General features: G+C 36.2%; 1 long non-coding RNA gene across 1 annotated transcript; it reads right to left on the bottom strand.

The window, feature by feature from the left end:
* Window positions 1-701: 701 nt before the first annotated feature.
* LOC125098088 (uncharacterized) lies at window positions 702-7276 on the bottom strand. Its single transcript, XR_007126711.1, has 3 exons — window positions 7228-7276; window positions 2025-2095; window positions 702-788 (listed from the first exon to the last, which is right to left on the bottom strand). It is a non-coding gene; the product is annotated as an uncharacterized LOC125098088 (long non-coding RNA).
* Window positions 7277-7712: the final 436 nt, after the last annotated feature.

Genomic DNA, 7712 nt, shown 5'->3' with positions numbered 1-7712 from the left:
CACAGCATCAGTCTATAATCTCTTGGAGTGGAGTAAGATCACACATTTATCCCCTAACGACCTGCAGAAACAGCAAATAAAACACAGGCACAGGTCAGGCTGACCCACAACTGAGCAAGCTCATATAAGGGGGAGGAATTTAACCAGCAGAACTGCAGGGGCAGGGGCTCTGCGAGACATCAACAGTACAGTTTACTGTGAAGTACAGGAAATAGCCCTGGAGGACATAAATGTCCAACTAGGTAAAGTGATGCAATGCATTGCTAAAACATTAAGTAAACGTCAGCACTCTGTCTTCCTGCTATTAGATATTACTCTATTGGGTAAAATATAGTAATTCTAAAAACAAAAGTCCAATTAAACAGGCAAACTATCAGAACTTTCAAAATAAGCCCTGATCAGAGCAAAAAGTTCTACCTTTTGGATTCATGTATATAGTGTCAGACATCATAGTTTTCATTCTTAAAATGCTCCAGCCCCAAATGGAGCTAAGAACTCACAATTAACTTTTTAAAAGATCAGACACATGTGAACTTTGAGTTTTGATTCCACAAAGAGTATAAATGACCTTAAATAAACTCACACAAACCAGTGGTAAATATTACTGAAACCCAATGGGAAATAAAACTCCATTACCAAGGCAGGGGGGATAAAATTATAATTTTTAAAACCGATATCATGGCAGGACTCTGTATCAATTTTGCAGTTTTAACATTTTTATTTTATTGTTCTACATAAGACAACTTACTCTTTTAGGTACTGGTGTACAGCCTACATGGTATAGAGACCTAGAGAGGAAAGATTAAACCAAAAACAAATGATCAAATTGCTGAGTTCAGAGATTTCACAAATATTCAAATTAATCAATATGAATAGAAAACAGTATCAGTGTCTTCAGGAAGGCCTATTTTGATATTTAAATGCAATTTTTTTTGTCCCTTAAAGCATTTTTATCAGTATCTGTTTCAGTAACACAAAAACGAAAGATGAATCTCAAGTAAAAGTTTCCTTGCTATAAAACTAAAACTGCTCTAAAAAATAAAATTATTTAAAAAATTAAGTAACACAGGGGTGCTTGGGTGGTTCAGTTGGTTAAGCATCTAACTCTTGATTTTGGCTACAATTGTGAACTTGTGGTCATGGGATCCAGCCCATGCTGGGCTCTGCACTCAGGAGGGAATCTGCTTGTCCCTTTTCCTCTGCTCTTCCACCCTGCTCATGCTCTCAATCTCTCTCTAATAAATAAATGAATAAAATCTTTAAAAATAAGTAAAAATAAAAATTAAGTAATAAATATAGTATTACCAGTAAGATAAAATGTTTACTGTCTCAAAAAAACTTAATATGAGATTTAAGAGAGTTTAGGATTCCGTAGTCTGCAAGCTTCACCCAACTGCTAAAATTAAAGGGTCTGATAGGCACAGAGAGAAGAAATAGCAAATGAATATTATTTCCATTCCTTTTAGTTTTCTATAATTTCACAAACATTTAAACTAAAAAAGAATATATAATTTTAGTAAAAGTAATCTAGTACTTCATTCCCTACTCTGAATTCTTTCGGTTCATATTAGAAATTGCCCTCAAAGAGAAAATAAAATTCAACACATATGATTATATACAAAATCAAAAGTTTCAAAATCATATAGTAAGAATGCCAAAATCAGAGGTTCTGGTGGAATACTACTTATAAGAAGACAGTTCTGTGTAATAGAGGTCTAGACTGGGAATAAGTAGATTAGGCTTCTTCTTTGATTTTGTGAGTAGCCAGATATAAGACCTCAAAAAATGAATTAACCTCCCTAAATTTGTTCTTATCTGCGAATAGGTACAAAAAAAACAAAACAAAAAAAAAAAAAAAAAAAAAAACTTGTTCTGTTTACCTGATAGGATTGTTGTCATGTGAACCAAATGAAATAATACAAATCAAAGGATTTCCAAAATACATTATTCCCCAATTTAAATTAAAAAAAAAGAATGATAACTTCTCCCCATCCACATATATATACTCCTCCTGAAAACATTACCTGAAATCTTCACTGCTAAGCCCATCACCAGTTGACCAGGAAAACATCTTGACATTTTTTTCCACATTCACCTACAAAAATCAGGAGTTGCACACTAAATTATAAAGTTTACACATTTATATTTGTGATACATGTTTAAAGCTCTTCACTAATTAGACCAGAATGATTAGAGAATTAAATTCATTTGCAATTCTAGACTGTTGGTTTTCAAAAAACTTTGAGATTTTCAACTTTCTGTACTCAACGTTTTTAGTGAAAGAATTTTGTTTACTTACTGTATGCAATCATGACTAAGACTGAACCTGCTTATTTTATTATTTTGTTCTCTTCCACATTCTATGTGCTTATCAGTCACTCTCACACCTCATTACCTGGAAAGATGTGCCTCAGAATACACAATAAAGCATCTCTCAGAGGTGCCTGACTTCAGCAAGCTGCAAGTCAACTGTTTCAAATGGAAATCAGTATTACATTAAGAAGGCTGGACAACATTGTCAGTTGTCTCCAGTCTTTCATGGACAACATTCAAAACCAAATTTAGAATTTGTCCTTGCCTGGATAGTCTTCCTTTTATATTAGAAAAATTGTTTAAGGAAATAATGCTGAAGTTTGGGAATTCTTTTTCACAGAAATTTTTATTTTAAAACATTGGATAGCAGTAGGTTATGTTTTTGTAAAAATGGCTACTTAGTAGGTTTTCATGGTTTTAACCATGATTTTTTATCCCTTAAATCCTTAGAATCCTTTAATCCCAAACATCACTTAGATGGACTCTAAAATCTTTAATGGCACAAACTATATTTTATTCAACTTTGTAGCCCCAACACCTAATCCAGTGCTTGTCACATAAGCAGACATCCTTGTATAATCAGAAAAGAGGTCCTTGATATTAATTGCTGAGGTGACCTACTTCTAAACCATCAAAGGTTCTGGAATATTCTGCCTTCTTAGATTTGGACTATCATATCTCAAGAACTGGATTCCCCACTGTCAATCAACTTCACTAAAACTAAACAGTTACCATGTATTTAATATGATTTTTTTGTTGTTGCTGGTCTGAATGAGGTTGAAATTTCCAGATAATGTGTATGCCAGGGGTGAATATAAATTCACTATATTTTATCTCTTGTCTTTGAGAAATTTTAAGAAAATATGGCCCTATCTTTAATAGGTGTAAATTTCCTGAAGAGTTCTCTATACAGTTTTCAAGTACTAATTCTCTTGCCATGGGGAAAAGCCTTCTATTCATTTTTAGTTGATAATTCATTACTTACATCAGTGACTTTTTTCCTTTACATATTTATAAGAACTTTTTGGTCTCCATCTTGATTTTTAAAATAGATATTAATTTAAAAAGTGACCGGTTCATTTAGAAAATGATGCAGAAGTGGAAAGTGGTTCCCTGTTGCCCCAGGTAACACGGAATAAAGAAAGTCTAAGATCATGACCAGTGTATGCCATTTTCTGCAGGGTATGAGATTCTCAGCATCACTACCATTTACCCGAATTCACTTCCCTACATGGTTCCAGGATAGTGGTGTAATAACGAGTCCAATTCCAGTTCTGATGTTTGACCACTGACAGCTTTCAAAGCCAACCTCTCCCCCATCCAATCCCCTTCCTCCTTACAACTGGGCAAGATGATAAGAAAGCACAGGCACACCTTCCTTCGATGTGCAAAGCATAAAAGCTCCAGCCTGTGTGTGTGCAGGAATCATGCCAAGCCCACTTCCTAACTACAACAAAAACCATCCACCCTCTACTCCCTGCTCTCTCAAACTATCTCGAAACCCATTTGGTAGCCTCCCCAGAAAGCCACATTTTGTGAGTCATAAACTTTTCACTCTTTCCTACATGTATGGCTATCATCCATCTTGATATCTGAACCAAATTTTGGGTGGAAAATCCATCTCATTTTTACAAGGTGAACCAGAAAGTAGAAAAGGAATGAGATATCATGCGGAGTTGGGTGAGAGGAAAGCGTTTTTTCATACACTGTGCATTTCTGAGAAATTTGTTGAATAATTTGCTGTTGGTTATGCTAACATTACTGGCCTTTGGCAAGTTTCTTTCCTCTTCCAAGGAATCATGCAGCTCCCAATTTGCCATGACTATCATGCCTTGCAAGGAGACCTGGCAGGAACAGAGTCCACAGACTTATGTAGAAAAAAAGTCAGCTGTGGGTGCCCAAGGAAGTAAGAAACAGCAGCTCCAAAAACTAAAAGTAAAATATGTATTCATTGAAGAGTCTTAGAGTGGATTATCAGAAAGTAACACCAAGATGAGAACCAAAGAATGTATATCTATTTCTGGCATGCAATCCCCTTGCTCTTATTTGTATAAATTCTTTAAACACTGTGTTGCAACTCAATTTGACTTTAATATCCATGAACCTCACAAGGAGAGACTCTCTCTCCAACTCTTTAAAGCTACTAAATATCTCGGGTGCCTGGATGGCTCAGTGGGTTGGGCCGCTGCCTTCGGCTCAGGTCATGATCTCAGGGTCCTGGGATCGAGTCCCACATCGGGCTCTCTGCTCAGCAGGGAGCCTGCTTCTCTCTCTCTCTCTCTCTCTCTGCCTGCCTCTCTGTCTACTTGTGATCTCTCTCTGTCAAATAAATAACTAAAATCTTTAAAAAAAAAAGCTACTAAATATCTCTTGGCATTTTTTTTTAAATCTTATACCATTTTGGCTAACAGGTTGACAGAAATCAGCAACTCCCCTATTATGCTATGCATGAAATCATTTGTTGCTGCTGTGAATGTTTGTACTACTAAATATACTAGTATCAAAAACCAATGACTCAAACTTTCATTTGATGTCTTCATGTAAACATTGCCAGAATTTATCTGCTTATTATCTTTCCCTGATTCCTTTTCTGACCCTTCTTAACTACATCTCTGTCTTCTAATCCAAGATCAGTGGTTCCTTTCCTCTGAGTTATGACTATGTACAAGTCACGTTGGTTTTCTTCTCACTCACCTGCAAGATAAAAAGAAGGCACTAGAAATTGCAAGGTATTTTTTATAAGTTCCAGTCTACTGAAAGAGAAGGTATGAGAGAACTGTACAGGGAAGAAATATTCTTCTTGCTGCAGGCTAAAATCAACTTGTGAGGTACTGGATAAAAATATAAAATAGTCGGCAGTGACCTCATAACTCTAAGTTTCCTGCTGAGGCACAGATACATCTCTAGCTTTGTCCTTTGCTCTAGAAGATGATGTTGCCATTAGTATTGCCTTCTGATTGAGCATTGTGATGATCCTCAGTCTGAGATATATAAACTTCTGAAGCAGCAAAGACATGAGTGATATCATTTAAGCTCCATCTTGGTAAGGTGAGTGGCCAGGATGGCAGAGAGCTATGCAGAACACTGGCAATAAGTATTGGTAATCAAATATTTTATTTTTTTCAAAGATTTTTTTTTTATTTGAGACACAGACAGAGAGAGTAAGAGAGAACATGAACAGAGTGAGGGGCAGAGACAGAGATCTGTACTGCAGATCAGTACAGACTCAGAGGGAGTCTGATGCAGGGCTCAATCCTGGAACTTCAAGATCATGACCTGAGCTGAAGGCAGACGCTTAACTGACTAAGCCACCTAGGTACCCCATGTGTTATCAAAAGTTTTAGAGACAACCATATAACACAAATAAGAAAGAACATGGTCTCATCCGCATGCAAATTACTCACTTGTATGTTCTTTGGGATAGACATACAAACACAAAGTCATATTCAGGTCATACTCATCCTTCTACTCATGTGTGCTTACATGGGAATGTGTAGGCCAAGAGAGATTCAGAAACAGCTCCCACAGCTGCACTGACTGAGATTTACAAGCACACGTGTATGTCAGGTCCACACCACCCCAGCAGACACTCATGCAAACATGCTACAATGGTGCTGTTGCTGGCATTCAGAATCCCTCAGCCACACGCAAAGTCCACTCTGTCATATGCACTTATCTGCAATATAATTGCGTAATGTGACCAATTTTTCCTTAAGTGTTTTGTCTGTTTTTACTGATTAATAGTTAAGTTCCCATAGAAAGTTATTTTGACAATCTTATTGATGAAAGATTCACCAGAAAAATTAAAATAAAAATTGAAGTACACTTCAAATTTCTGAGTGCAAAATATTGAATCATCTTTTACTACCATGAAATTTCCAAGTTACTGTTTAGTCCTCTTCTAGTACTCTTCTAGAAGTTGAATTTTCTGGAGTACTTTGTAGAACAGAGTAATCATTTGAATAGTAGTATTTTCCCCTCTGCCTAGGATTATGGTCTGCATAAAGGTACCTTGAAAGCTAGGAAATATTTCTACACTAATTAAAGTATATAAACACTTCAGGCTAAGCGTAGGCATGTGAAGTTGCTATTCAATTTTAGGAACCAAGTACCTTAAAGAAGAAATAAATACTGTGGCATTAAATTGTATATAACTGAAAGAGCAGGGGAAAAGGTCAACACATCATAAAATACATGCTGGAAATTTAGGAAAAGCTCACACTTACAGAAATAAAGATCTTCAGGTATAATAACTAAGACTATTGATGTTGTTAGCCATGACATAACAGAGTGTTTATCCAAAGGTCCTTTGTAAGATTCGTTCTAGGTTTTGCTTTCTGTTTAGAAATGGAATTTCATATATGTTAATTATACTATTCCCCTGCTGTTTTTAGTACTAATGCAAATTCATAAGGCTTGATGTCCCTTCAAAGCAATTGAGATTTCAACCTTCAGTTCACCTACTGATATTACTATGTCTCTTGAAGGAGGACAAAATTAACCTCAAAATTCAAGGCACAAATACTAATTTCATATTCTATTCAACACCTACATGAGAGTTCATCTGATTATAAGTTATATTCAAAAGGCTCCCTCTTGCATATTTTCAGATTAAGTCCCTATTGTAAACATGTCAAAGTTCATGGTTGGTAAAGTGCTACATTTCAGTACAGTCAGTGACCATAGAACTGCCATAAGACACAAATTGCTTTACACCAAAAAGCACAAGATCTGTGTCTAAAGCAGAGGTCCTACTCAGTTAACAGCATCCTACAGACACTGAGAGTAGCAAGGAGACAAAGAGGTCAGGTAACCACTACAAAGTCAGTTGGCTTTTCATGTTTTTGATCTATAAACTAGGAGATCCAGATGGTAATAATTATTTTGTTCTTAACAAATAACAATATGGGGCACCTGGGTTGCTCAGTGGGTTAAGCCTCTGCCTTCGGCTCAGGTCATGATCTCAGGGTCCTGGGATCAAGCCTCACATGGGGCCCTCTGCTCAGCAGGGAACCTGCTTCCCCCCCTCTCTCTGCCTGCCTCTCTGCCTGCTTGTGATCTCTCTCTGTCAAATAAATAAATAAAATCTTTAAAAAAAAAAATAACAATATACATTTTCTGGAATGGCTTACTCATCCTCTATTCTCTCCGTTTAGTTAAAAAAAGATAAGAAACCAGAGTTTATATTTCCCAGACTCCCTTACAAACCTCTGTTTCTTCTGTGTTTACTCATATTGCTTGCAATTGTTTTCACAACATTTATCAGAGCTATCTGGTACTATATTTTGTTATCCAAGATTTAAGCTTCCCAAACATAATTCTGGAATTCTAGCCTCCTGCAGATCAGTACAGATTCTACTTACTTTGAAACTGATGGTTTTGTGTTTATCAGGACAAAT

The sequence above is a fragment of the Lutra lutra genome, chromosome 4, assembly GCF_902655055.1.
Source record: "Lutra lutra chromosome 4, mLutLut1.2, whole genome shotgun sequence".
Classification (NCBI taxonomy): Eukaryota; Metazoa; Chordata; class Mammalia; order Carnivora; family Mustelidae; genus Lutra; species Lutra lutra.
Note: the sequence above shows the minus strand (reverse complement) of the source record. Positions and strands in the feature narration are given on the sequence as shown.